This window comes from Manis javanica, chromosome 1 (genome assembly GCF_040802235.1).
Source record: "Manis javanica isolate MJ-LG chromosome 1, MJ_LKY, whole genome shotgun sequence".
Lineage (NCBI taxonomy): Eukaryota > Metazoa > Chordata > Mammalia > Pholidota > Manidae > Manis > Manis javanica.
In genome coordinates this window covers 81,988,050-82,014,705 of record NC_133156.1, presented here as the reverse complement: position 1 = coordinate 82,014,705, position 26,656 = coordinate 81,988,050, and the positions used below count along the sequence as shown (strand labels likewise).

The window sequence follows — 26,656 nt, the reverse complement described above, 5'->3', positions numbered from 1 at the left end:
ATAAATGCCTTTCAAACTGTGGCACATTGTTATTTCTGGACACCTCCTCCCTGCTTCTTTGTATGTTAAGGAGGAAAAATGATAACCACCGCTGACATTACTGAGCATTTACTATGTGCCAAGCACAGTGGCAAGTCTATAACCTCACCTCTTTCTTCTTAGATCCCTGGGTGGTGGGTACTTGTGTCACCACCACTTTGCAGAGGGTGACATTAAGGTTGTGGAAAGCTGGCATTCTAGTTTTGCCACTGACTTGTCATGAGCAAGTTAGTGGCAAAACTGGGATTTGAACCCAAAGCTTCCAGAGTCTTGCTTTTGACATCTGAGCCATAATGCCATCTCTAAATAGTTTCCATGGCAATATGTTTTATGGTATTCACTTGAGATTTTGGTGACTGTGCCTTAATAATAATTCTGTTTTTATCCTAATCTTTGCAATTTTCTGCAAATGGTAGGGTTCCTTGAAGACAGGGACTCTATCTCCCTCACTTTTGCATCCTCTGCAGCCCTTAAAACAAAGTATCTTGCACAGAATAGGAGCTAAAGAATTAGTTGTTGAAATGCACTTTACATTATCTCTGTATCTAAATAAAGCCCATCTAAACAAGACCATTTCCCAAACACTGGGGTTTTCCTCTTCTTTGCAGCCATCCTCTTCTTGTTTTGTTTTCAAAAGGTTGATTTTGAACTGGAGGGACATTGCAGTTGTCTTGTCACTTAGCGTGATTTGAAAGTGAGAGTCTGTGTTGTGCTTTAGCCTGCCCTCAGCAATCAGGCCTCCCACTCGCGAGGCTCTGATTGTAGGAGTTGCCTTATTTGCATTGATGAGGATGAGCCAGCTGCTAGAGCACACAGACCTCCACCTGACGCAATCACTGAGCTCAGGATTAGCGCGGGGAAGCAGGAATCTACTGCGCTGCACGGTGATCTCAGCCCTACATTAGAGTCACTCATGCAAAATGACCCAAATTTGTAATGAGCACAATTAGCAATCCAAAGATGCATGTTAATCTGGGGGCCGATATTTTCCTTCATTTCTCTAAATTAAAAATAGTAAATATACTCTTTCCCAGACAAGTCTGGGCATGAAAATAATTCAGGGTACTGACAAAAAAATGAGTTTGTCAAAAAAATGTGTAAGCCCCAGAAAATGTGGGTATTTTTTATACCTAGCCATCCCCCCAAAACACACACACTCGAGGTAGTTAAGTTTGGTGTCAAATATGGTAAGGGCTTTGTGGTGTCATGCTCCTTTTTGAAATGGTAGAAAACAGCTTTTTACGAGGATTAAAATACTAGAAATAACAAAAGCTCTAATATGTGGAAAGGAAAATTTGAGCTTTAAAAAGGGAATTTGATGTTTAGCATATGTATTAATATTTCTGAGGCTGTGTCTGGGTCACGCATGACAACAGATACATTCAGTGATTTCAGGATTTCCTAAAAGTTCAAGAGATTATGTTGAATTTTTATTACACAGAGTTTATAAAGCAAATGGAACATTCCCAAATGCTGGGCTGTGTTTCCATATTTCTGCAGTCTATAGGTATTGAAATGCTCACCTATACTTTAGGAAAAAAAATTACCACAACATTTTGCAAAAATTGAATAAATGATCATTCGAAGCAAAAGCATGCAGTTCAAAAGCTAAACCTCCCATTGGAGAACAGAAAATTTAATGAGCTTTTAATGGAATGCAATGCTCAGAGTAGTAAATTATTTGTTAGTTGACGATGCAATCAGCATGCTGATTAAGGTTGCTTGGTTTTTTACTAAACATTAACTGAATGAAAACGGGTAGTCCTTGTTCTGCTTGGGGGGCTTTAAGGAAGCAAATGGACTTTCAGAACAGAGATTGTCAATAAAGGTGAGTGCACTCCAGGTGTCATTTGAATATGATGATAAAATACTTGTGATAAATATTTAAAAGCATTTTAAATCCACAATGTTCGCCTAGTGTATTGTGGACTCTGTTTAAAGAAACAGTGGGCCTTAGCAGGCCTGATAACAATCCCTCTATCTCTCTCTAGAAAGAAATATCTAGATCTGCTTTCTTTTACTGCAAAAGAGAAAAAAGGGGGGTGGTATGCTTTGAAAATATAAGCCAGCACAGACTCTGGGATCAGGAACTATTTGGGAGTTTGGAATGTAAACCTTTTTAAAAAAGACAAAAAGGACAAAAATCAAAACAAAGGAAAATAGTCTGACAGCAAATAAAGGAAGAGACATCTATTTCTCAGGTTAGATTAAGATGAAAATTTAAGCACTTGTGATATTCTGATGTTTTAAAATAATTGCTATTAGAATACATATATATATTTTTTAATTTATAAATGATGGCATTCTGTGGGCAAGAACTATAGTGATGTCAGAGTTATATTCTCTCTAATGTAGTAGGTCTGAGGAGTAAAAGAAAAAGAACAAAAATTGGAAATAATATAATGCTTATTTTTGTTGTTAAATTGTTCATACAGAATTTACAGGGCTATCATTTATCATATATTAATGTGTACATTAGCTATAAATTATTGTTTCTTAGAGATTTTGTTACTAGATCTGCTTAAATTGCTAGATTAATTTTCCCCCAAAAAAGCGGAGTGTTTTTTGTTTGTTTTTCTTCCTATCAATTGAAGAATTATGGGTTTGTAGGTTAATTTTCTTTGAACAGCTGCAAAGTTCTTTTCCTATAAATCCTAATTAGTCTTATCATCGGTGATTCTCTGGCAATGATCAGGTACCCTTAAAATCCGATAAATAACTACCTCTCACTTTTAACTATTCCTGTTTATGACCCAAGAGGTTAAAAGCCTTTGACTGGCATTTGACTTCTGACCTCATATAAATGTTATCTTATCAGTTCCTGCTTGTTAACTTGTATTGAGTGCTTGTCCCTGATGGCTTTTAGATAAAGGGTTGTGTTTTTTTTTTTTCTTTTTAATATATTTCCTATAGGAACTAAACCACTTGCTTTGTTCTATACCTAGGGCACTCCAGTCTAGACAGTAACCTGCTATAAATCTGTTATAAAGCCCCAAATATACTTTTATTTATTCTCAACATTATTTTAGTTTAACTTTATGAGTGGGATTTTATGATTGAGAATATTTATTTATTATAGGTAAGAGCCATAATTACTAGTGATCTTAATCCTTTAACATGTTAGTCAGGAAAATAGTTAGCTTAGTATTCTCTCTTTTTTTTAAATAATGCAAAAAATACAAAAACAATTTTAACTTTGCATTTTGCACCAGCATGAGATGAATTAGATAATTTATGGAAATCTGGCCTCCCCAGATTTGAGAAATCTGCCTAATGAGTCATCAGTAAGATACATCTTTTTTAAAAACTGAATCCTGACCATGAACAGGGCATTTTCCAATCTTTGGGGAGGAAGGTGGTGACCTAGAACTTTCCTTTGCCCTTCTGTCCTAAGAATTCAGAAGGATTTTGGCCTTATATTCCATTTGCAGCTGTGTGTGGTTCACACATTCAAGTGTGTATGTGTGTGAGTTCAGTCACTATGTAGAAATCTAAATACATTTGAATGTTTGCATTTTAATCTCTCTCCAAACCTCGATGGCATCATGAGAGTATTCTAGGCAGATATCTGTGCCTCAGAGGCTGCCTCATTTGCAAATGACCTACAGTGTGATTTCTAAACAAAATATTACATTAATTTCTATGTGGAAAACAGGCAGTAAGGAGGGAAAGAAGGAAGAGGCAGCCATCTTGGAGTCATTTTGCCTTTTAGTCTCCTTCTTTCTTCTCTTAAGGCTGGAGAGTTAGAATATTATCTTTATTTTTAATTGGCCTTTGACGTAATGCAGGAGGCATATGCAGAGACCTTTGTATCCATGTTTGCAGTAGAAATTAGTTGTAACCTCTTTGGGCTTTAAAAAATAACTGCAACTGTAGACAAACTACACCTATTATTCTCCTTCCTTCTAAATAAATATACATATAAATGAAGCATATGCCACAGCTTGTAAGAGACCTGTACAAAACCTATTAAGGGAAACAAATGTCTATTTGGACCATTCATTTACTGCTATCTAAAGAATTAATATGTCAGTGAAGTTATCTGCCCTTCCTCATCCCCCATTCTTTCCTTTCTCCCCACACACTCACACGCACACACACAAACACACGCATTCACACACCCCACTATGGAGAAATGGCAACCCTGGAAACTTGCTTTTTTGAAACAGGAATTCCCTTTCTCTTAGATCTTACGTATTTAAGAAAAAGTATATATAAAAAAAAAAAGACCAGCTTTTATCTTTTTTATTTTATTTCATTCTAATTTTCTGTGTGGGGAGAACTCCTCTGGCTCCATAATGTCCCAACACTGCTTTCATCATGCTCATATTCTGGCAACACCCAGATTTAATGCAATTTGTCTTAACTTTTCATTTCAACCATTGCTTTTCTCAAAGTGCACAGAGTTTAAAGACTGAAAAGGCAAAGAGAAAAGAAATAACCACGGCAGGGGGAAAAACAAACCACCCCCCAGACTGGTGCTGGTATTCACAGCATTGACACATTCTCAAATGTTTTCTCTGTAGTTATAACACAAAAGCGCTTTCTTCCCTGTTTTGATGTGTTAAAGACAGGAAAGAGAGAGGACACTTGGAAGTGGTAAAATGAGTATTTGGAAGCACAGGGAAGGTGTTTCTCCTTTGAATATCCAGCGTGTGTCAATAATATGTAGATACTTACAGTTTAATGTTAATTAAAATTTTCAGAACAGAAAAACAAGGAAAAGTTAAATTTAAGCAAGTTGTGTCACATCCTCCAAACTTTTAGTTATCAGTGTTGCCTTCTTTTTTGTGTAATTGGAAGTGCATCTGAAGCCAATCATTCTGCTATCTCTGAAATAAGAATAACCAGGTCCCTCTGAAAAGAGTGTGAGGGGACCAATAACAAATGATCTTCTGATTCTGGTATTTGGTAGAAGAAACCACAAACTTTTACTCCTTTAACGTCAGTAATCTGAACTAATTTTTCTCATCTACGTTATTTGCAGATTGTTTTACCGAGTGAAACAAATAAGTATTTGAAAGACAAATAATGACCTGATTCCTAGGCAGTCTCCTGTTCTGATGGCCAAATTCTGTCAGGTGAATCCCAGAGCCTGTTACAATCATACTTGGTATCCTGGCTTTTAAAAAACAAGATGTAAACATGTAAGCCAGATTTCAAAACTGGTATAAGTTACACCACCACTCTTATTTATATTTAGTATTTTAATATATAGTTGTAAGTCTCAGTATACTTCAGGCAGGAAAAAAAAGTGGGTACATAAACAGTTTCTATAGCAATCAAAATGAGCTCCCCCAAACATTTTTTATGTAATATTTCAAAACTGTAGTTAGAGGAGGAAGATGAGGGGATATGGAAGCCCTTGGTTTTTCTGCATAGGTGCAACATCAAGCTTTGTAAAGTTACCTAAGGGTTTATTAAAATACATTGTTTTTGTATGTTTATAAACTTATCCTAAGGATATATTAAGAAATATAGTACATTTGATTTTTTCCCATTCCCTGCCCAAAACCCAGCCTGCTCTGTTTGGAAAAACCAGAGACTTCTGTGATATCATGGACCTTTTTTTATTTGTGCAAAGAAGGTGAGGATATGGAGTCAGAAATATTAACATCTTTAGGCCCCAAGTTATTACTATTAAGGTTTTATCCCTTCCTTTGTAAAGACTGATACAGTTGGATTTCTAATTTCCGTTGGCCTCTGTCCTCTCTTTTGCATGTTTTCTTTACTTGTATAAATTAGCTTTGTCCTTTCTTACTGAAATGTTTAATTTGGGCACACTCTCCCAGATAGATTCTCATTCTTGCTCCCCTCAACTTGTCAGGGTTTTGGAGTGGGGAGTAGTTTTCCTTATTTAAAAAGCTTTGTATTTCAGACTTAGAGAGCCAAGCCCCTTTGTGACCCATCTGGACAAGCTCAAAGGTCATACCCAAGATCATAAGCCATGTTCATATCCTTCTTATGGGAAAATGATAAAATAATATACACCGGCACCTGATACTAGGGGCCCGGCCTGGACACACACCTTGCCCTCTTCCCCTTGGCCTCGCCTGCTCCGAAGAATGAATACATCCATCTCCAGAGTTGATGCTTCGAAGTGACCAGTCAGATGCTAGCAGGTCAGCTGGCTGTCCTTTTGGACATAAATCAGAAGGATGTTGGTGTAGCTGAAAGAGGAAGGTAGTCCAGCCTGAGGGAAGCCACGTAAATCTCTCGCGGAGCATTGTTCCTGGTAGAGAGTGGGGGTGACAATTGGGGTAGCTCCTGGGGCCTCAGGCTGTTATTAATGCCCTGGCCCTCCTGCAGTGGGTGCTAACTTGTTGTGCCTGAGAGTTGCCACCACCCTTCCCAAACATCGGGCAGCTTGAAAAAGTCAAGCACAGCTGAGGCCTGATTTTCGTTTAATAGTCAAAACCAAGATGCATTTGGACTATGATGATAGGACAGCTCCCTTGAAAAGATTATTTGAACTACAAAGGCATTCATTTAGGGCTAGCGATGTTGCAAAAGGGCCTGCTAGAAATTAGCAGCCTGTCCTGGTATTTGGAGAGCAGGAGTGACAACTTATTGGAAGTTCTCAAGGAATCATTTATATTTCACACTCCACTAGGCAGCTGATTTGAGATTGTCTGTTAGCATAACAAAGGCTCTGAGCCTGTGAACTTCAGAAACCTTTCGACCTCTTAGCTGCTGGCATGAATAGCCCCCAGTTCTGCCTATAGAGATCTCCCAAAGCTCCCCTGTTCGTGGCTAAATTGTTAATCAGGGTAATTTAATATAGTTTTCAATATGCCTCATCTCTTATTGGGAAAGGTATTCACAGATTCCCTACCCCTGAAAAAAAGTTCTTTTATTCAAGTGTGAGAGGGGCAGCTGCAGACAGACCCCCATCCCTTGCTGCTCCCCCCAACTCCCCCTCTGTAGCAGCAGCAACGTTCTGAGCAGCAACCATAGTGAAGGGCCAGAGAAAGAAACTCCAACGTCGACCTCTTTGCATCCACTCCAACCTGAACCTGAAATTCCAGCCTGTTTATGCCAGGAATCGACAAAACAAAACCCAAGGCTGAGCCATAACTGAAACCTCAGAGCCAACACTGCCCCCCTTCCACATACACACATGCCACACCCCCTTCTCCACCCTCCCTTCACCGCCTCCTTTCTCCTCCCTCCTCATCTTCCAACTAGGCTTCCCTCCTGGCTCCTGACAAAGTGCAGCACACCCCAAGGCCGGCTGATTTTCATGTCTCTCCCTCTTTGGAGGCAGCCCACAGAGTCCTGCACACTCCACACAGCCACCCTCAGCCTTTCGCAGTGTTACATACACTTGCTCTCACCAGCTCCCTTGCACACTATCAATTCCCATGCACATTAGTGAGCTGAAAAGAGCCAGAGCACAAATATATTCAATTTAATCCAGTTAAGACCTAAGAGGTCTCATAGGATATTATTCAATAGTTTCAAAATCAAGTATAAAACTCAGATTTTGCTACTCGGTTTCATCTTAGAGAAGCTTATATAGTGTGTCTGTCTTTCACTTTCTACTGCTGCATCTTGTAAAAAAATAAAGTGAATAAAACACAATCACAAGCAAACCACTCAACTTCAGGCAGATGCTATGCAAATATTACATTGTCTTTTTTAATCTCATACCCCTGTGCAAAGTCAGAAGAGCAATTCCATACAAAGAAAAATATGAAATTATCAATTTTTAAAATAAAAAAAGGAAGGATACAATCTCCTACTCTTATTTTTCTACATGAGAATTTCAAGACATCTGTCACTGTAACTTTCATTTCCATGTTTCCACGTGAGAATTTTAAGATAGCTCTGAAAGTATCTGAATATTTCCTGATCGCTTTGGTGGCGATTTTCCTTGCAATTGTGCTCTGTCTTTGTGCGAGTTGAGGCCCTGCTTCAAGCTTCTTCCTGGAACAGCCATTTCTCGCGTGCCCTGACTTGGCTGGTGTGCTTGTCTCTCAGCCTCCGGAAGCTGGATAAAGCCAGGATCTACTGCCTGAAGTATTTTCTTTGAATTTGCTCTAGTTAGAGTGGTCCCTGATGGGGGTGGGGAGACTTTCTTCACTCACTGGGGATACTAATCTATCTAGCATCTCAAAACTGCTGAGAGATGGGAGACAAATTCTGTTTAGAGGATCAGGGAGAGGATTATTAACCTCCAAAATAAGAAGTACAAATGTACACCAAAATTAGTAAAACAAAACAAAACAAAAAACTTAACCTCTTTCCCAAGATAATTTTTTTTTGGAGTTAAGAACAAAAAGATTTACAAAAAAGGTTTCCTGTCAGTTTTAATATCTAAACAGTGCCCCGAGGAGACACTTTGGAACAGAAAATAAAATAAGTGTATCTGGCTATTACATTATATGGCAATCCTAAAATCTGCATTTTCCTTAAAAAAAAAAAACAAGGAATCTGACAGCCAAATTCAGTGTTGTGGAAGTTTTTAGATTATAACTGTTTTTGACAATAATCTGTGCATTATTCACTTTAATGATGAGCTTTTTAGTTTCTTCCATTCTGTAAGTAGAGATTTTCATTTTCTTGATATGTTAAACCAGAATATTTAAAAAATATTAGTTGATAGTTACTACAAATCAGTGAATAAATATTTCTGGTTTCTCTCTTAAGAAGTGAAAAATACGAAATCATTCATATATAAATTAACAGAAGTTTAACTTTCAAAAGATGTTTAGAGAGAAAAAAAATATGGTTTCTAAATCCAAGAAAGACAAAATACATGATTTGCATTTTTTTCAGTGCTTTTGCTTAACATTTTTTTTCATTAGCCTTTTCTTCATTAGAATTTATGATCCATGTCCATCATTACACTTTCACATGTCTGATTTCTGTTAAATTTTCTAACAGAGGTTAATAAATATGAAGAGGTAAAAGACTTATTTGCTTTCATCTAAAGTGCTCAATATTTCAAAGTTATTTGTATTTGCATTTAACTTCTTCCATGTTCTATTGTAAATTACTAAGATTTGACTGAAATTAATTCTATTTGGAGTTAGGAAGTAATGGATATTTTTTTTTTAAGGAATTAAACAATGTGATGTTGCTGAATTACAATGTTTCCTTGGGGTTGGGTCATCTGACACCCTTTCTAGCATGGCACAATTTGAGCTTCACATTTATGGAAGAATAAGGGTTGGGGGGAGAAGGATGTATATGGGGAATGGTGTTTGACAGGGGGAATGAACGCAGACACCAGAACAATTATATTACAGTCCCACTGGGAAAGCCAGCACCAAATTTAGCCAGACTGATGGGGTACTGTCTAGACGGTCCCTTTTGTGTATCAGCTGCTTTTTCCCTGCTTTATTGCACTGCCTGAATGTGTGAGTTGAGCATGCATATGGATCCCAAACAACCATTCCTGCAACCATACATTGCTATTAAACTTCCTCTCATTTGGCTAAGAATCAAGGGTTGTGTATTCCTACTGCATTCCCTTTACAATATTTTGTGATTAAAATGCAGCCTCCAGAAACAGTGGTTTAACCAAGCTGATAAATTAGAAGGTGCCTAGGCTGTTTTTTCATATGGAAAAAAATGCACTAGGTAAACATTTCTATCTTCTCAAACTTGTCCACCTCTTTGCTATAGAAGTAAAAGAAAGCCAGAAAGAAAAGAAATAAAACAATGAAAAGAAAGAGGCACAGTACATGCAAATTACCACCTTTCCTTTTGAAAAGGGCAAAGGATAGAAAGAAAGAATATTTATTAAATGTTTACAGTGTAACTAATGGCAATGTGTGTGGTTTTCCTTCTTTTTTTTTCTTTCCCTCTTTTTATTTGGTAAATTAAATAGAGTTCAGTAATCAGGGTTCTTGTGAGGTCTTAGAAATAGATTCACAAACTCTTTTAAATACATGCTCACATGTATTACAAGGTTGCTTTAATGTTATTTAGTGTTATTCCTATAGATAGGAAATCCCAGAGATATTTCACTTATGGGCAACTGTCAGAATTTTGTTTTGTTTGTCAAGATAGTGCAGGAAGGCTAAGACTTACTTATATTGATTAATGTATCCATACAAAACAGTCATTGTTCAAAGAAGCAGTAATGCACCCTAAACAGGATGTACACTACATGGGTTTAGGTACTAAGGTTGGGTGCCTGTGCTAACAACCAAGAATTTGAAATAAGTACAAATTAATTATTTCAATTAGAAAGAAAGAAATAGAAAGACACATTAATACTAATGAAAGTAGGTATCAGATTTATCTCTTTCCACAAAAGGCTTATCAGCAACTCTGTCTACAATCACAAAGAACTGAAAGGTGTAAGAAATTGGAATTCCACAAAATGTACATCATTATAAATAAAATTCTTGCCTTGTAGTAGAAGCTCAAGTGAATCTGCCATTTAGTAAAGAGAATCCCATGTTTCATATCACATAACTTTTATTAATATGTACACACAAAATATCTGGAGCAGGAATTCTAAATTCCATTTGCTGACATTTCTTTCCTTTAACAAAAAGGAAAATGGTAGAAGCTTTTGCCTTTAAGGAAAAAAAAAATCAAAGGTGAAGTTGGTGATAGAAAAAAAAGCACTTTTAAATCATTATATTCTGGTTTCATGCACTAAATTTTGTTAATGACTAACTAATGGGATTTATATTTTTTAAATAATAATTTTTCATACTGTATCCCTGGAATTTAATAACTATCACCTACCAAGGACAGTGATTTTTATCCATCTTTTGAAGATTGTATATAGAAGAGAACCCTAGAAGAAAGAGAAAGTAAATTTTATTCCCAATTTTACTGAACAGGATAGGACTACAAGTCATCTATTTTTCGGTTTGAAACATCAGATCAGAAATCGACAATCATAAGATACAATCAGTGACATAGGATTGGGGAAATTTCCCAGTTGGAAGTGGGTATGAAACTTAAACAAGTGACATTGAACATGGAGACCTTGGGTAGGCACTTCTAAGCACTGATGTTAACAATCTCTGAGGCCTAACTTTGGTATGATTGAGAAAATACAACCACAGGCACAGGCAGAGAGCAGAAGACTGAGAAATAAGAGAGCAAGTGAAAAATGGAGGGTTGTGGGCAGCAGTGGTTGGGTGTGGGTGGCATACAGGGGTAGTGAGTGAGAAAGAAAGAGCAGAGAATGAATATTCTATGCTTTCTTTTAATCTAAAACAGAGATGCTTCCAGGAGAATGAATTTCAATGGAGCTGAGCCAAAAATAATTATAGAGATTTTCTTGTTTTGTTTTGTGAATGAAGAGCATCTCTTTTCTCTGGAGATGCGAGAGTGCGAGAGCACCAGAGCCAGAGATTGAAGGGATGCCCCTCTGCCCCTTTACTTCCACACAGCACAGTAGCAGACCTTTCTTTCTTCCTGCTTCCAAAAGCTATTGGCACCGAATTGTGCTGGGAAGAGAGGGAAGTGGCAGCAGGCCTCCAATCTAGCTGGATTTTCTATTCTAACAATAGCTTGTTTACTTTGATAATGCTGAAGTATTGAAATTGGGAGCAAGATTGGGATGGGGAGTGGGCAGGAATACATACTTTAGGTTCTAGAAATGAAATTGAGCCATTTACGACTAAGAATATTCCCCTATTTGCGATACTTGAAACTTCCTTTGGGGTTTGTTTTACCAATTACATTTGTTTCCTTGTTTTTCATCATCAATAGCAGGCTACTAAAGGAAATAAAGGATTCTCTCAATTTTCCTCTATTTTCTCTGTGATGTAAAATCTTTATCTTGGAACCTTCTTTGCAGGGAGAAAAATTGTCTTTTGTTAAATAGCTACGACTGAATTTTGTTGAAAGCAATGTAATATACTCCTCATAAGGCTGGAATAAAAGACTTTATAAAATGTGAAATGCAAAAGATTGAGGGGAGAAACCCACTAACATTAATAGACTTTTGGGAGGAAGTAATCATAAACAACTCAGAATTAATACCTGAAAACTATTAATTTTCTTAAGTTAAATTGACTTACCTACAAATCACATCATTAAGAACTATCTGAACTTGAGCATTCTCCAAATCCCTTATTTTAGGTGTTGTGTCATGTTAAAGACCCTGTTGTCATTTTTGTCATTCATAGATGTTAATTCTGCAAGTAGGTTTAAGGTACCACTTTTATTTTTGTATTACCTGAGTTGTTTTAAGAAACCTGAGAACCAGTTCCTTTCCCTTACATCATTTTTCACAACTGGTAAAAATTAACTTTTGTTTTAATAAGTATTTGACCTGCCAAGTTTAACAATTTAGTTATCCAGTGGAAAAACAGCATTGAGAGTTGTAAACTTACTGGGTTAACACCAACATGATCTTAAAGCAAGAAAAACTACTTATGTTACATTAGTAGCCAAGATTATCTATTAGCTTATGCATAAACATCTCAGAAAGTTGCAAAAGCAGATACTATTTTCTTTAAAACCTTTATGTATTAACATTTTTCCTGTTTTTTGTCAAACAACTATTGACATGTATAGTAATTGACAGTAAAGTTCTATGATTCTATTAAGTAGTTAAGGTTTTACAAATTTTCTTAGAGACTGAAAATGTCTTCATGTATATGGGGCTTTATTTAGAGATTTTCAAATATTTTAAATGTCACTGAGAATATATTGTGTAAATCTATGAATATGAGTTTTATAAATCCACATTTAATTTAATTAATCATATTGATTCACTTGACATTTTTCTCTTTCTGGATCTACCCTCCTCTTTTTCTTCTATCTCTGTATTAAAAGCAATTCATTCACAGTGGTAGACTAAGTTTTGAAGCAGCTTTGACAAAATAAAACCGACAATGGTTTTAGAAGAACTTTAAAAGCATTCAACTTAAATTTGTTAGAAGTGGTTAAAATGAATATTTAAGAATTCAAAGTACTTAATCACAGTAATCTTAACATTATATTTAAAATTCAATCCCCAAAATGAGATCTACTTTTTAAATAGAATGATTATTAAATAACCAAAATAATCATTAATATGCTTTAAGCCAAATAAGTATATGAGATTAACAGCAAATATTTGTTTTCCCAAGTTTAAAAAAAACTTTCCTCCTTTTAAAAATAAAATAATTTGCAAAATAGGAAAATATTTAGTAATATTTAATGTCTGTTAAAACCCCTATATGCATATATATATATATATGTATGTATATGTATGTATATATATATATATAATTTGAGAATTTATATTGGGTTATACTGCATCATTAAAATTGTTGAAGGAAAATATTAGTCTACCAAAACATTTAGAATATGGTATACAATAACATTATTAACAGTAATACTATTTAATATCACACCAACATGCATATTTACTATCAAGCTCTAGAAATGATTAGGAGATAAGAATAGATTTATAATTGATAAGTGTCCCAAAGATATTAACAATAATAACTAAGCTAAAATGAATATAGAGCCCTTGGTATGTGCACCAAGGTTTCTGTATTTTACAAGAGTATATAGATATATGTATAGACTTGCTAGAAGTAGATATATTGGTCATTTGTTTGCACTGGTCATCATAACACAAAATGGATTTTTAAAGATTCTATCTTGACCAATTCTTTTCTAGCCTCAAATTGCTAAACCAATTTCAGAGCTTTGCTCAGAAAAGTTATATTTCACTTGAATCCAACCACAGAAATTGCCCCAGAGGAAGTCTTGTTTGTTTGTTCTTTTCATTTTGTAGGGTGTGGAGTCCAGTAAGCAACTGTGGGCAGGGGAGGGAGGAGGACGCAGCAAGAAGCAATCAAAAGAATTAAGATGGAAACTAGCTCAAGCTTCCCAAGCTTGTTTGCTGGCCGCAGATGCCATTATGGTGTATAGATAAGATATGTTTAATATTAAGACTTTAAAAAGAGCCTTCACACTCCTGAAAATTCAGATTCAAAGCCAAGCCTCATTCTTTAGCCCATATACTTGAGTACACTGGCCCAGGAAGTCTGGCTAAAGAGTTCCATCCAGCTCACACGCTTGGGGTTTGTCACTTCATGTCATAACCTCCACATTACTTAAATGCAGTTTTAAAATGTGCTCAACGGAAATGCTGATATAAGCCTAAATGTAGCTGTACTTGCTGTTTCTGCTCGAAGTTCATTCATGGTGGTGGATTTAGTTAAAGGGCCCAGAATAGCCATGCTTCACAGGAAGGAAACAAAATCCTCTTGGTTCAGCGGGGCTAGGTATATGTCAGAGCAGAGGGAACTCACTGTAGATATTTGAGATAAATACCTTCTGTTGAGATGTACACATTTCACTGGTGTCCTATATAATGTAAAGAAAAATATGCTATATTACAAATAAAGCTCTGTTAGCTTTTTTCCCTACAGGAAATGCTATTTTATGTATCTTGGACACAGAGAATATACAGTAACATTTATGATAGGATTAGCTGACTGCAAATAGGAACTGCTGGTGATCCTACGTGTCTATTGAATCATAATCAAGGACTTCCTGGTAAGCATTAAGTGACAATAAAGGTATTCTTGCTAAAATATTAGACAAATCGATAATAGAAAAAATGGTCACTTTGACAGAAAAGTCAACAGAAAATAGCAGTAATTATATGTGACTGGTGTATCAGCATACTGTGTGCAATGTGCTATTATAAAAAAGTATGGTACCTCTTCTGGATGATACAGCTACATTAGGAAGTTTTATAGAATATTTTATTTTCCAGAGCACAACATTCAGCTTTTTCACATGCTTTTTTTGGTAGAGTTTCTCCTCCCAGTTAAAAACTGGTTTTCCTCACACAACTGCATAATTATTTTTCTGCAACTAGTGATAATTACTTGTTTTGTGTATCTCTCCTAGAGTGATTCAGTGTTTGCTGTTCTACCTCATAAAATGCATCTGTACTAGAGGCATGTGAAAAGGAGTACTGACCTTATATAATATATGGCCATATTGGTAGGGGCACGCAGCTCTAATTCTTTGTAAAAGGCACAAAAGTCTATATTGCTTTGAGTTTCCTTTTTTGAATGCTATGTGAGTTTTGTGACTAAATCATCAAACTGGAGGTAACTGAAGACAAGAAGCCTCACCACATGGAAATTACTCAGTACACAAAGAAACTCCCTCTCAGATAGATGCACAATGGGTGACTGAATAAAAAAGGCTGTTGGAGGGATTTGTTGATAGTGGCATCATAGAAAACTCTGGAATCAGTGTTTGTGAGATTTGTCACACCAAGAAATCAAACACAGATTTCAAATCGTTGAAGAATATCTAGTCATTTTATGTCACTCACAAAGCTCTCTGCAAATACAAATGAAAATTAAGCAGAGCCCCTCCTGACAGTCTGCTTTTATCTCCCAGCAGTCCTTCTCTGCCTCTTTCCCTTCCAACTCTGGATTGTAGTTTGGTTCTCCTTTCTTTCAAGTTCTCTTTAATGCTTGCTTTTCCATGTGCCCGATAGTCTTACTCATCAGTGATGCCAATAAAAATAGTCCATTTAAAACAAATGAATCAACACCCAAAAATACGTGAATGGTGTGTATTACTTTTTGTTTTAATTTTTTAGTGAAAGTGCAACCTGTGGCATTGCCTTTAAAAATTTTTTTCAAATAATTAAAAAAAAACACAAGAAAATAGAGGACTGAAGTGCTATTTAATGTCTCTGGATTTATTTATAAATATATGTAATGTTAAATGTAATGAAATCCTTGTGAGACTACTTTTGTGCTTACTGATCCTAGGGTGCAGAAGGAATTAGCTTATCCAGGAAAACTCAAAGTCATAATTAGTCTTGTGAATTATAATAATCCGGTCTCATCCTACATTTCTTTCTCACGTGGTACTCCCAGTGGGAGTTCCGCATGAAAAAGGACTACTGGACTGGGCGTTAATAATGGTATACCTGTGAAATATGAGCATTTTCCTACAATGCCACTCAATAAAATTAGAAATCTGCCCCATTGTGGTCCTACACCCATCAGCCAATTAAAAGAAAAACATCAACAGATTTTGGAAATTAAAAAAAGAAATTCATTCTTGCATCTTTTAAATACCTCTTAAAATTATGAAATACAAAAGGAAGTTTTTTCCCTCTAATGAACTATACCTTTTACCCTTGACTTAGTTATAGAAATAAGGCTGTAATTATTTTATTTTTTTTAAAGTTAAAATGTTAACAATGCTTAAGTTTTAGATAATTTCCTCAAATGATAGAAACAAAGGAGTAAGTAAGGAAAGAATCAATGAAACTCGGGGAAAGCAGTATTTATTCTCAAGGCCCTCAGAACAGCTATTTTTCCTAACTTGACTATTCAGGGCACTCAAACACCTTGTTGACTGAGGTGACAAATTGTTTCAATATATAGACTCAGCCTAAATTAGAGGAAAAAGGAGTAGTAACTTACCAATTCTGAGATGTAAATGTTATGCCATTTATGAAACAGAAATACTTCTTTTAAGTGTTACCTTATTGTAAACTACTAACTAGGCTAGAAAAGTAGGCAAAATGTAATCAAAATAGCATATCTATCTAAAGCCCAGCCCTGCATGGCTCTACTAACCCTAAACATTTAGACAATAGCCCATCAATAGGTGAATAGATAAATTCTATTATATTCTAACAATGGAATACTACTCAGCAATACAAAAAAAAAACTAAACCCAACCCATTTACAACATGGAAAAATCTCAATATAAGCATGCTGAGTGAAAGAAGCTAGACAAAAAAAAAAAAAAAAAAAGAATACAAATCATTTATATAATAGTCTAGGAAATTCAAACTAATGGATAGTGACAGGCAGCAGATCAGTAGTTGTCTGGGGGAAGGATCAGGAGGCAGGAATGACAAAAGGCACAAGGAAAATTTGGGGGTGATAGATATGTTCATTATCTTGACTGTGGTGATGGTTTCACAGGGGTACACATGGGAAAACCTAAAATTGTATACAGTTAAATTCCAGCAGTTTGTTGCATATTAATTTTACTTCAATTATAGCTGTTAAAAATAACTGGGTCAATTAGAATGGATATAGCCACCAATTAGAATGGATGCTAGCCATTAACAACAACAAGAAATTAGACAGTAGATTTCAGAATTATCTGTGTAATGGGGACCATGTGTAGTTGATCATAAAGAATTTGGGGATTGTGAGTGCCCTCTTCCTCCCCTTGCTGATCTTTATGATCCTTGGATTAATACAAGACCATTTTCCACTTTTTCCTGTTAAAAATCGATATTGTCCTGAATAAGGTGAGCATCACAAATTTTAGATTCTATCACCACCAGTGCTACAACCTGTGCTATTTAAGACAGGGGACTAAACCAGTATCAGAATATTACTAGACAATTGTTCAAGATAGAGGTAAACTGAAAGATACTTTCTTCAGAGAAAATAGCATCCATCCAGCAAACATTTCAATCTAACAATTGTCATAACATCTCCAAATGTTTTCTCTTTCTGATCTTTACTATCTTGTGTGATAAAAATGGAGTGGGGAGGTGAATGGGGGATATTGTTAGCAAAATAATAGAAATCACCTGGTTATATTTGTCTCAGGTAGATTACTATGTGAGCTGATCAATTTCAATTTGATACAGCAAAAATTTATTAAAATCCACAATAAAATGCAAAATTGCCATTTGCAACTCTGCTCTAGAATGGAGGACAACTGAACTACCTACCAAATGCCTTGTGCAGGACAGTACAAAGGATTGAGATAACTCCAGTTATTATTTTTATTGCTCTATTTTTATTACAGTGAGTGAATGTTGTGTTTATTTACTTACAATTAAATTTTTAGATGCGTTAACTTGAGTTAGATCAGTGTCCATCTCAGGGATGGAGAAAAAAGAATGCTACATAGTTTTTAAGAACTTCAGGAACTAAACTGAAAGTAAAGAAACATATGGGAACAAATACTAGAAGCAAATATATGTGCAAATTGACATTTTACTAAGAACATGCTTAAAACTTTGCATTTATCGAACATATGAAATTGAAACTGAAATCTATTCAGCCAATAGAATGTATTTCTGAATGCAGAAATACACATGTTTTGCATTAACTGAAATGCAAAGGTTTTCTACTTTGTCATATCATGGTTTATTTTAGAGACATAATATTAAAAGTGTGTTAATGAAAACATTTCTATTTATAGACTTAGAGACATTTACTTCCGTAAAATGTTCATCTTTTTGCCAGGGTCAATGCCATAGCTCACAGTTAGACTTCCAAATTAAGATTTGCAAAAATAAAAATGTGTCATTGATCTTGGACATCAACTTATAACTTACGTTGGTGTATAGCTAGTTCCTGATTTTAAACCTATATACAAATAGCTATGATTATGGCTTTTTTTTCTGGATATTTTTCTGAAATGAGAAAAAACAAAAGAGAAGTTCAACTTTGTACTTTGTCCTGTTCCTGGTTTTCTTTTTCATGTCTTCTTTCCTCCCTTCTTCCTTTCCTCCTATCACTTCATTATTTAGCCAATGATTTTTTCTGCTGTTGTTAATGTCTGTGTCTGACATTATTCTCTTAATCCTAAAGATGCAATTGTTTTAGGCAAGTCCCCTCACTATTTCGGCATTATTGTCTTAATCCTAAAGATGCAATTGTTTTAGGCAAGTCCCCTTACTATTTCTTAACTGTCCTTAAAGAGGGCTAAAAGAGTTCTTCAGATACAACTTTTACTATCTCTCTTTCTACATGTCTGTGAGACTGTTTTCTTTTGTTACCTCTCCAAATAGGATTTCAGCTTTAACCAAATTTGGTAGTAAAGGAATTCAAAAGGTTTTAAGAGGTCCCACCACCACCCCACTACACCTGATTTCTGATATTCCACATAATCTAACTAGATGAATGCACCTCCTTCCCCTTCAGACTGTTTGGGAAGGGATCCAAATCAAGCTGTTTGGAAGCAGGTACACAGAGGGTAAACCCTGTAGTTAGGTTCCTGGAATTGGAGACTCTGTAGAAAAACACAAAGGACCTTTTGGTATTGAGGTCGAGATCACTGAAAAAGTAGATGTCTTCTCTCTGTGGAATCATCTCTGGGAGCTCAGCTGTGGCTTCCTATTGTTGAGTTGCTCAGTCAACTTCTTATCCACCCCACCCTACTTACCTGGAGAGAGATTTAAAGTGGCCACGGTCCTTTGTGGCCATCTTCCAGATGTCTGTGTGTTTTATCAGTATACACTGACAAAAATCTGTCCTACCCACCTCACTGGATTTTCTTTAGGGCCCAATGTGATAATGTATGTGAAATCACTTTGCTAACTATAAAGTATGATAAAAATGCAAGTGGTTTTACTGGAAACAAAGAACGCTAGAAACTGATATGGTAGAACAATATTAGCCATGTACATATTGGTCAGTTCAGACCCTCTATTTTTTAGCTGCTGACACAAGCCACCTTATTTATGCAGGTACACTTTTTTACTCACAGGAAATCATATCATTAGGCAGGTCCACAGCTGTTCCTTGTGATGTTTTACCATGCAATCTGGAGGAAAAATTGGGAGAGTTTATCAGCATGGAACCATTTCATGATGAGTCGTAGAAAAAAAAAATCTTGTCTGCTCAGAAGATATGTGAAAAATGTTTATGGACAAGTCATTTAAATTATATCTTTAAAGCCTTATCCTCTATTAACTTTCCACTCTCCTGCAAACTTAAAGACCCTCTTTTTTCTCTCATTGATCCATTAACATAAAGTCATTTTCTAATTCACTATTATATGTAATTACAATTAGAATGGATTTATTAATTCACGGCTATTATAATTATTATTAATTACTCTAAACTACACAGTATTTCATATAATCTGTTCCATAACTCTTTATCTTCAGAAAGATAAAATTCAGGGTTATACCTGAGGATAACAGAACCCACAAAATCAGTTAGGGACTGTAGTTTGGACAAGGAAATAAAAGTATTTAGCACTTCGAAATGAAGAACTAAATAGAGCTCCCCATGTTTATTTTGCCTTCATAAGATTAGACTTCTTAAAATTGGAAATATCAATACAATCTCCAAATTCTACTTTCTGTATTGCTTTTATTCATCACCAGTTCAAGGAATAAGATGAGCTCAAATTTTTATTTATATATATCTGTAACATTGGATAGATAATAAACAGTTTTATCTGTTTTCATTGAAATTTTTGTAAAATAGAAAATTAAGAGAAGGTAGTTTTTAACCAGAGCCTGGGAACTATTTCCAAGAAATTGATGTTAATTAGAAAACAAATTATTATTTCAGTCTCTGTCCAAATAAGTTATTGCAGTATTTAAAAATATTCCAAGTTCTATGTATTTACTTTACCTAAAATGACATCCTTTGCTAACCACCTTATTTATCTGTAACTAATTATTTTATAGGTTGTTTACTCTTCTCTCCAACGACCAACATATCATATTGACACTTGCTCTAAGATAATGGCAAGTGGCAAGAATAAATTATAGAGAATCCTGTTTCAAAGTAAGCAAAATTTTACTATGGGGAAGGAAGCCTGCTGTGCCTGCCTAAGCAGACATTATAAGCAGAGACAGATAGTTCAGTCTGGGGTAAAGGCAAAGTTCTTTGTCTTAAGAGATTCTAGAATGAATTTGAATTAGAAGAGATACAAAACACATATAATTAGACATAAATTTTACTTTTTCCCAAAATAACTCAGTTTATTCCCTTCTATAGACTATTTATGCCTCAACCCAAGAATCTCCTATTTTGATACACAGTTGTTATATGTTGCCCCACTTCTTCAGACCATGTATCTCAAGAAAGGTATTATGTGACATCTTTTAAGATGTCTGTGTCATAATCAACAAGTATGCACCCGGTCCATTAAAAATGATATAGATAAGAAATGGGACATTCTGCAGAATCCTAGAAATCCCTCCACCGCTGTTCCTAGTTTATCTCTGTGAGTTACCTTGGCTGGATTCAAAAGCCACTGCTCCTTGGTTCTTGTTCTGACCTCAGTCTTTGGCATTTCCTGTAGGACTTGGTAATTACCTTTAGCTCCCTTCCATGATCCACCCGAACCGAATGCCTGTCCTCCCACTGCCTCTTGGCAGTCTTGCTGTACCAGTCCCATCCTGTGCATGGTCTGACAGTTATTTCGGGTGTTCCTTTTATCTATGGTACCATATGTATTTGGCCAATTCAGGAAAATAAGCAGTTTATTTTAATACTTTGTGCACTACCTGGGAGGCCAGTTAGGGAGCTGCTTTGCAAAATAGGCAAAAGACTATGAAAATCAAAACTAAGATGGTGGTATTTAAATGGAAACATGATGTATTTAAGAGTTATTAAAAAGATAGAACAGGATTTGATGACTGACTGAGTAAGAGAGAACGGAGAGGGAAAAGCCATGCAAAATACCTTAATTCTGGCAAAAGAAATGGAGGTCATCATGAAGCCATTTACTGAAATGGGAAACACAGGAGGACAAGCAGGAGAAAGATGTGATTAAATTCAGCTTTGCATAATTGAATCATAGGTGTGTCTGTAAGACAGTTGTGATGTCTAGGATGTAGGGCTGCAGATCAGGCAAGAAATCTAGGTTTGGAATATATATTTGAGAATAGAGTCTTTTAAAAAGACCAAATGGGCAACGGCATTACAAAAAAAAGTCAAGAAGTCACATGGGATAAGGATGGAAACCCACTGGGTTCAATACAAGTGGCTATTGATGAATATGACCGGTACAGTTTTAATAAAATGGTGGTGCAGAAGCCAGAACAGTGAAGATGGAAGAGTAAATGGAAAGTAAGGGAATGAGATGCTCTATCCTTACACTGAGGACAGCCAGACTTTTATCTCATCTCAAGGTTAAGAAACAGAATTACTTAAATGTTTTCTAAAAAATTTTTTAAATGAAGTCTTCTATCTCTTAGCATCTATTTTTTTCTTTTAGGCATCTCTGCTGAGGTACTTTACTTTAAAGAGATAATGTATATAGAATGTTTAGCACGAAGTCTAACATAGCAAATGCTCAGGTAATACAACTACAGGCATTCCTAATGATCTAAATCTAATCCACTTCTAAAGACATGTGAGAAGGCAAATTTTTGGGTAGCAAGAGCAAGTATTTTATTTTAAATGGGAAACATAATAATGCATTCTTCGTACTTGCAAAAACGCCAATAAATTCCTCTAAAGATCATTAAAACACTCTTAAATATCCATATAATATCTACTAAGGACTTATGCATTATATAAAACATAATACTTGATTATTTAACATTTAATGAACACAGTGATATGTTGGTATGGATTATAGTAGTATCAGAAACAGATTGCATTTTCCTTCTATACTGCAATGGATATGTGTTCTAATGTAAATAAATAAGAAGATAGTATGTAAAAAAACACATATTGAATGCAGTTAACATAACAACATAAAATAAACAGATGAGGTCATTTTTTTTTAAATGCTTGCTTTTAGAATGAGATGTAGCCATGAGGGAGACCTTTTCACTTAGCAATGCATAACACCTTCAAACAGGGTGAGCACAAAGCACTGTTTTGGGGAGAATATCTGAGATATGAATGCAACATATTCTTCATCCTCTTTTACAGCTTTCTGGAAGTTACATGGAGATTCATGATAAGAATTTTGGATTCACACACTGAATTTGGCATAAATGTTTTCAAAGGTCAGTATTACACTAAGTGTCATATGGCCACTGGGGTAACTCAAGAGTGCTATCGATACAGAGCAGGTGTGAAGTAGAGCAGTGGTTCTCTATCAGGAATACTTCAGCCTCCAGGGGACATTTGGCAATGACCTAAAATGTTTGATTGCCACCAAATATGGGTCAGAGATGGTGCTAAATATCCCACAATGTACAAAACAGGCCTCCAAGACAGAATAATCCAGTGCCCAATTTCAATAGTGCCCAGGTTGGGAAACACTGAAGGAGATAAAAAGAATGGAATCAAACCAGTATTTCGGAGGAGACCTCAATTGGAATAAGGAATAGATTGAATACTGCAAAATCAGAAGTTGGACTGAATTGCTGTTATTAGCTTGGGGAACTTTAAAGTGGATCTTTTCATCAACAGTATTAACAAATATAAGAAAATGAGTTACTTTGAGAGGGGACTAGAAGGAAAAATATTCATTTCAGCTTTCACCATGTTACACTTTAGGTATAGATGGAATATCCAATTCCATGAGGTAATTTTAATTAGTGTAGGAGTTTTTCTCTCAGTTTTCTGCTTAGTTCTTTTATAAAAAGCGTTTTGATACTCTTCAGGTTTTAAATCAACTAACACTTCTTCTGAGCTCTAACTCTGTGCCATGTGTCATACATTTTTCACATGCAGTCTCCCTTAATCTTCAAGGAGTTACTGGAGAATATTACTAGCCCATTTTAAGGATGAGAGAAATGAGGTTTAGAAAGGTTAAGTAACAAAGGCAACACAACTACTAAATCATTGTACTCGGATTTAAACCAATGTCTTCCAATTCTAAGTTCTGCACTTTTTGCTAAAATAGTTTTCTTTTAGTATTTGTGCACATTCCAGTTATTTCAGACAACCCCCTGCAACCACATCTTTACTAAGTTTAATAAGTAACTGCCCTTAGCTATAAGCACACATGCATATTTCTTAAAATACATTTTTCCTTTTTATGAAAGTAATACATGTAGGGGCTTCAAAGATATAAAAAAGCCTAAGTCAAGAGGATAAAAATCATCATTAATTCCACCACTTGGAAATATCTACTAATAAATAATTATAGGTAACAATTTGAATGTTTACTATTTTTCTTTTTCACTTTTTCTCTGCTGATGGTTTTGCTGATGTGCAATGATATTTCTACAACGAATCATGAAGAATTAGAAAGAGGAGATAAAGGGAAAGATGGTGCATAAGCTAGAGAATTAGCTCTGATATTCATAGATGGTGCATAAGCTAGAGAATTAGCTCTGAAATTCATAAAGAAGAAATTTGGATGGAGGGGGGATGGGGAGAGGGTAATTTCCAGAACCTCTTTTTTGCCCAAGGAGTACTAGGAACTTAATAAATCTTAGGCCATTTGTCATCTCTATGCTCAGCTAATGACAAGATTAAATTGAAGCTATACTTTCCTGAGTGCATGTCATTTGCAGATGCAGTACTAAGAGCTTTACTCACATTATCTCATTTTATCCCTGCAGCAACCTTGAGTAGGATATTATTTCCAACTTAAAGGAGAGACAGGCTCAAAGAGGTTTTAGAAACTTGCCAAGTTCCATATCTAGTCAGTGAAGAAGTGAGAATTCAAAAGCAAACTTGTCTGGCCACGGAGGCAGTGTTCTTATGCTTTGCTATGCTGCCTCCTCTGACTGCAGAAAATCAGGCGTGGAAAAGTACATTATTCAGGAAAGTGAGTCAGAGTTGAGCTATACAAGATATTGGGATCAATGAGATAGAACACTCACAGTTTCTAGCTTCAGACTTCCTTTCTTCTTTCTATCTTTTTTAAACTAGAGCGCCAGTTTATTAAAAATGGATAACCAGACTTTCTTTCCTTTGCAGAATTGGGTTGATATTTGGCCTCTGAAATATGGCCCCAAGCTTGAGCCACTGGATGTTTTATGCTTTACTCCATTGGAAAAATACAGTGTGATAAGGAGTGTGCTTGAGAAGATTACTATGTGCTTAGCACACAGTAGGCCCCCAATAATTTGCAGAATAGTGATCAGAGGATGGGAACTCCACCAAATTGGGGATTCTTTCCTGGAGTAACTTTAATAAGCTGACCCAGATTGCTCCTGAAGTTTCCCACTTATGTACGTAGAATGACTAAATTTCAACAGATATCGGTGGACTGAAATTACTATTACTTTTCTACCTTTCATAAAGTCAGACTACTGCTCTTGGAAAAGAGAATATTAGTGTTAAAAACCACGTGATCACAAATTATCACATTTTCACTCAAATCTAAAATAAATAAACACAATTCCTTTGGTTTTGACAAAATGTTTTGGAAAAGGTCATCTTTGGTTTTCAGTTTCAGGCTCTAGGATAGAGTTGTGGAAAAATAAAGACTTTAAGTGAATAATAGTTTGGGTGCATTTTCTCAGCTAGCCCTCTAGGTTGGGAATATACTGTGTATCCGTGGAAACATGCTTTTCTGTGAAGCTTGATATAAATCATTGGTTTTACATGAAGGCTTATATTAGTCTAGTCACTCACAGATACTTTTATGCATAATTGTTGGATAATAATCAGTGTTTATTTTTGTGATAAATGTTTCAAAGCTGCTGTTCTCTGGGGTTCTCAGATAAAGGAAGATATTTATCTTACTGGAATATTAGCTGTACTACAATTAAAATGAAATGCAATCAATAAAATATTAATGCAGGTATGTTTGAAGATGGTTAGGTCCGTATCTATCATTCTCTAGTTCATTGAAGGTCATTATATAAGCAGAGTCAATGAGTTAACCAGTAAATTAGAAACACAATATCTGTCTCATTGTGGGTCTATTATTAATTCCTTAATAAAGTGCATTACTTGATGAAAGTAGATGCTGCCTATTCCTTTTAAAACCTTTTGCCAGATTGAGTTGCTACTTTAAAGTTCAGGTTACTGAACATTATTTTTAATGCTAGAAATCACTGTAACACTGTAGGAAGTAGAATCATAGAATGCTAAGGCAAGAAATGGCTGTGTCTAATTGTACAAGCTTATGGCAAAAAGCAAACACCAACAAAATTACAAACAGAAATAGCTATTCATTTGTGTTTTTAAAACATTCACTTTCATCATGTAAACAGTCACTGGGTAATTAGAACAGGTTACAGATACTTGTGTGAGTTTGGCAATATTACCAAAACTGCATCAATTCTGTCAAAATACAGCTACTTTGTTAGACTGATCCCAGCCTTTCAGCTCTGCCAAAAATAGGTTGACTGATTTAATGCTATTTTTCAATTTGATTGTTAGATAAAGGTCTTTTGCAACAACCAAATCAAGCTGACCGGTTGAATCCTCATTCCTGCTCTTATTCACACTTCCTCATTACCTTTTCATGTCTGAACAAGTTACCCAGAGTAATGGAGTAGAGAGAATAGTCAGCTCTTCCCACAAGATGGTTGTGTCTCAGCTTTTCAAAGCACCAGAAGAGGAATGTATCTTGTGCCTTATGCATGTCTGTAAACTGAAATTACTGATTTGCAGTATAATAAACTATTAGAGATGGCAGACACCTTGGACAACATTCAACCCAGTGTTTCCTGGGATGAGGGATGTGTACCATTAGTGTGTTTCAGATAATTTTAGGAGGTATACCAATGTTGAAAGACACAATGAGAAAATTCTCTTCATTTCAGGGTTTTAGGCTTCTGATTATAGCAAGAAGAAAGTCTCAGACTGGTGCTGACACAGAACCCTCTAACACTTTTCCCTTTTGAGAAATAGAAGGCAAGCCTCAGGCTCAAAGTCTTCAGCATACAACTATATGGAGCTAGAATTTAATAGTACTGTATGGTTTTCATTAATTTCTTTCAAATTGTGATCTATTTATGGCAGGAACATAAAACTTCCTTTTCAAACATGTTTATTTCACTTAAAAATTTTTAAGTTAACTTAAAGACAAAAAATTAAGTAAAACTTGGTGCAGTGAATACCACAGTGTA

At 35.5% G+C, this 26,656-nt stretch overlaps 1 long non-coding RNA gene across 1 annotated transcript in view; it reads left to right on the top strand.

The window, feature by feature from the left end:
• Positions 1 to 1,741: 1,741 nt before the first annotated feature.
• LOC108393024 (uncharacterized) overlaps positions 1,742 to 26,656 on the top strand; it is a 38,851-nt gene continuing 13,936 nt past the window's right edge. Inside the window, exons 1-2 of the long non-coding RNA XR_001852168.3 lie at positions 1,742 to 1,867; positions 22,605 to 22,681. This is a non-coding gene — a long non-coding RNA (uncharacterized lncRNA). The remainder of the gene's footprint in view (positions 1,868 to 22,604; positions 22,682 to 26,656) is intronic.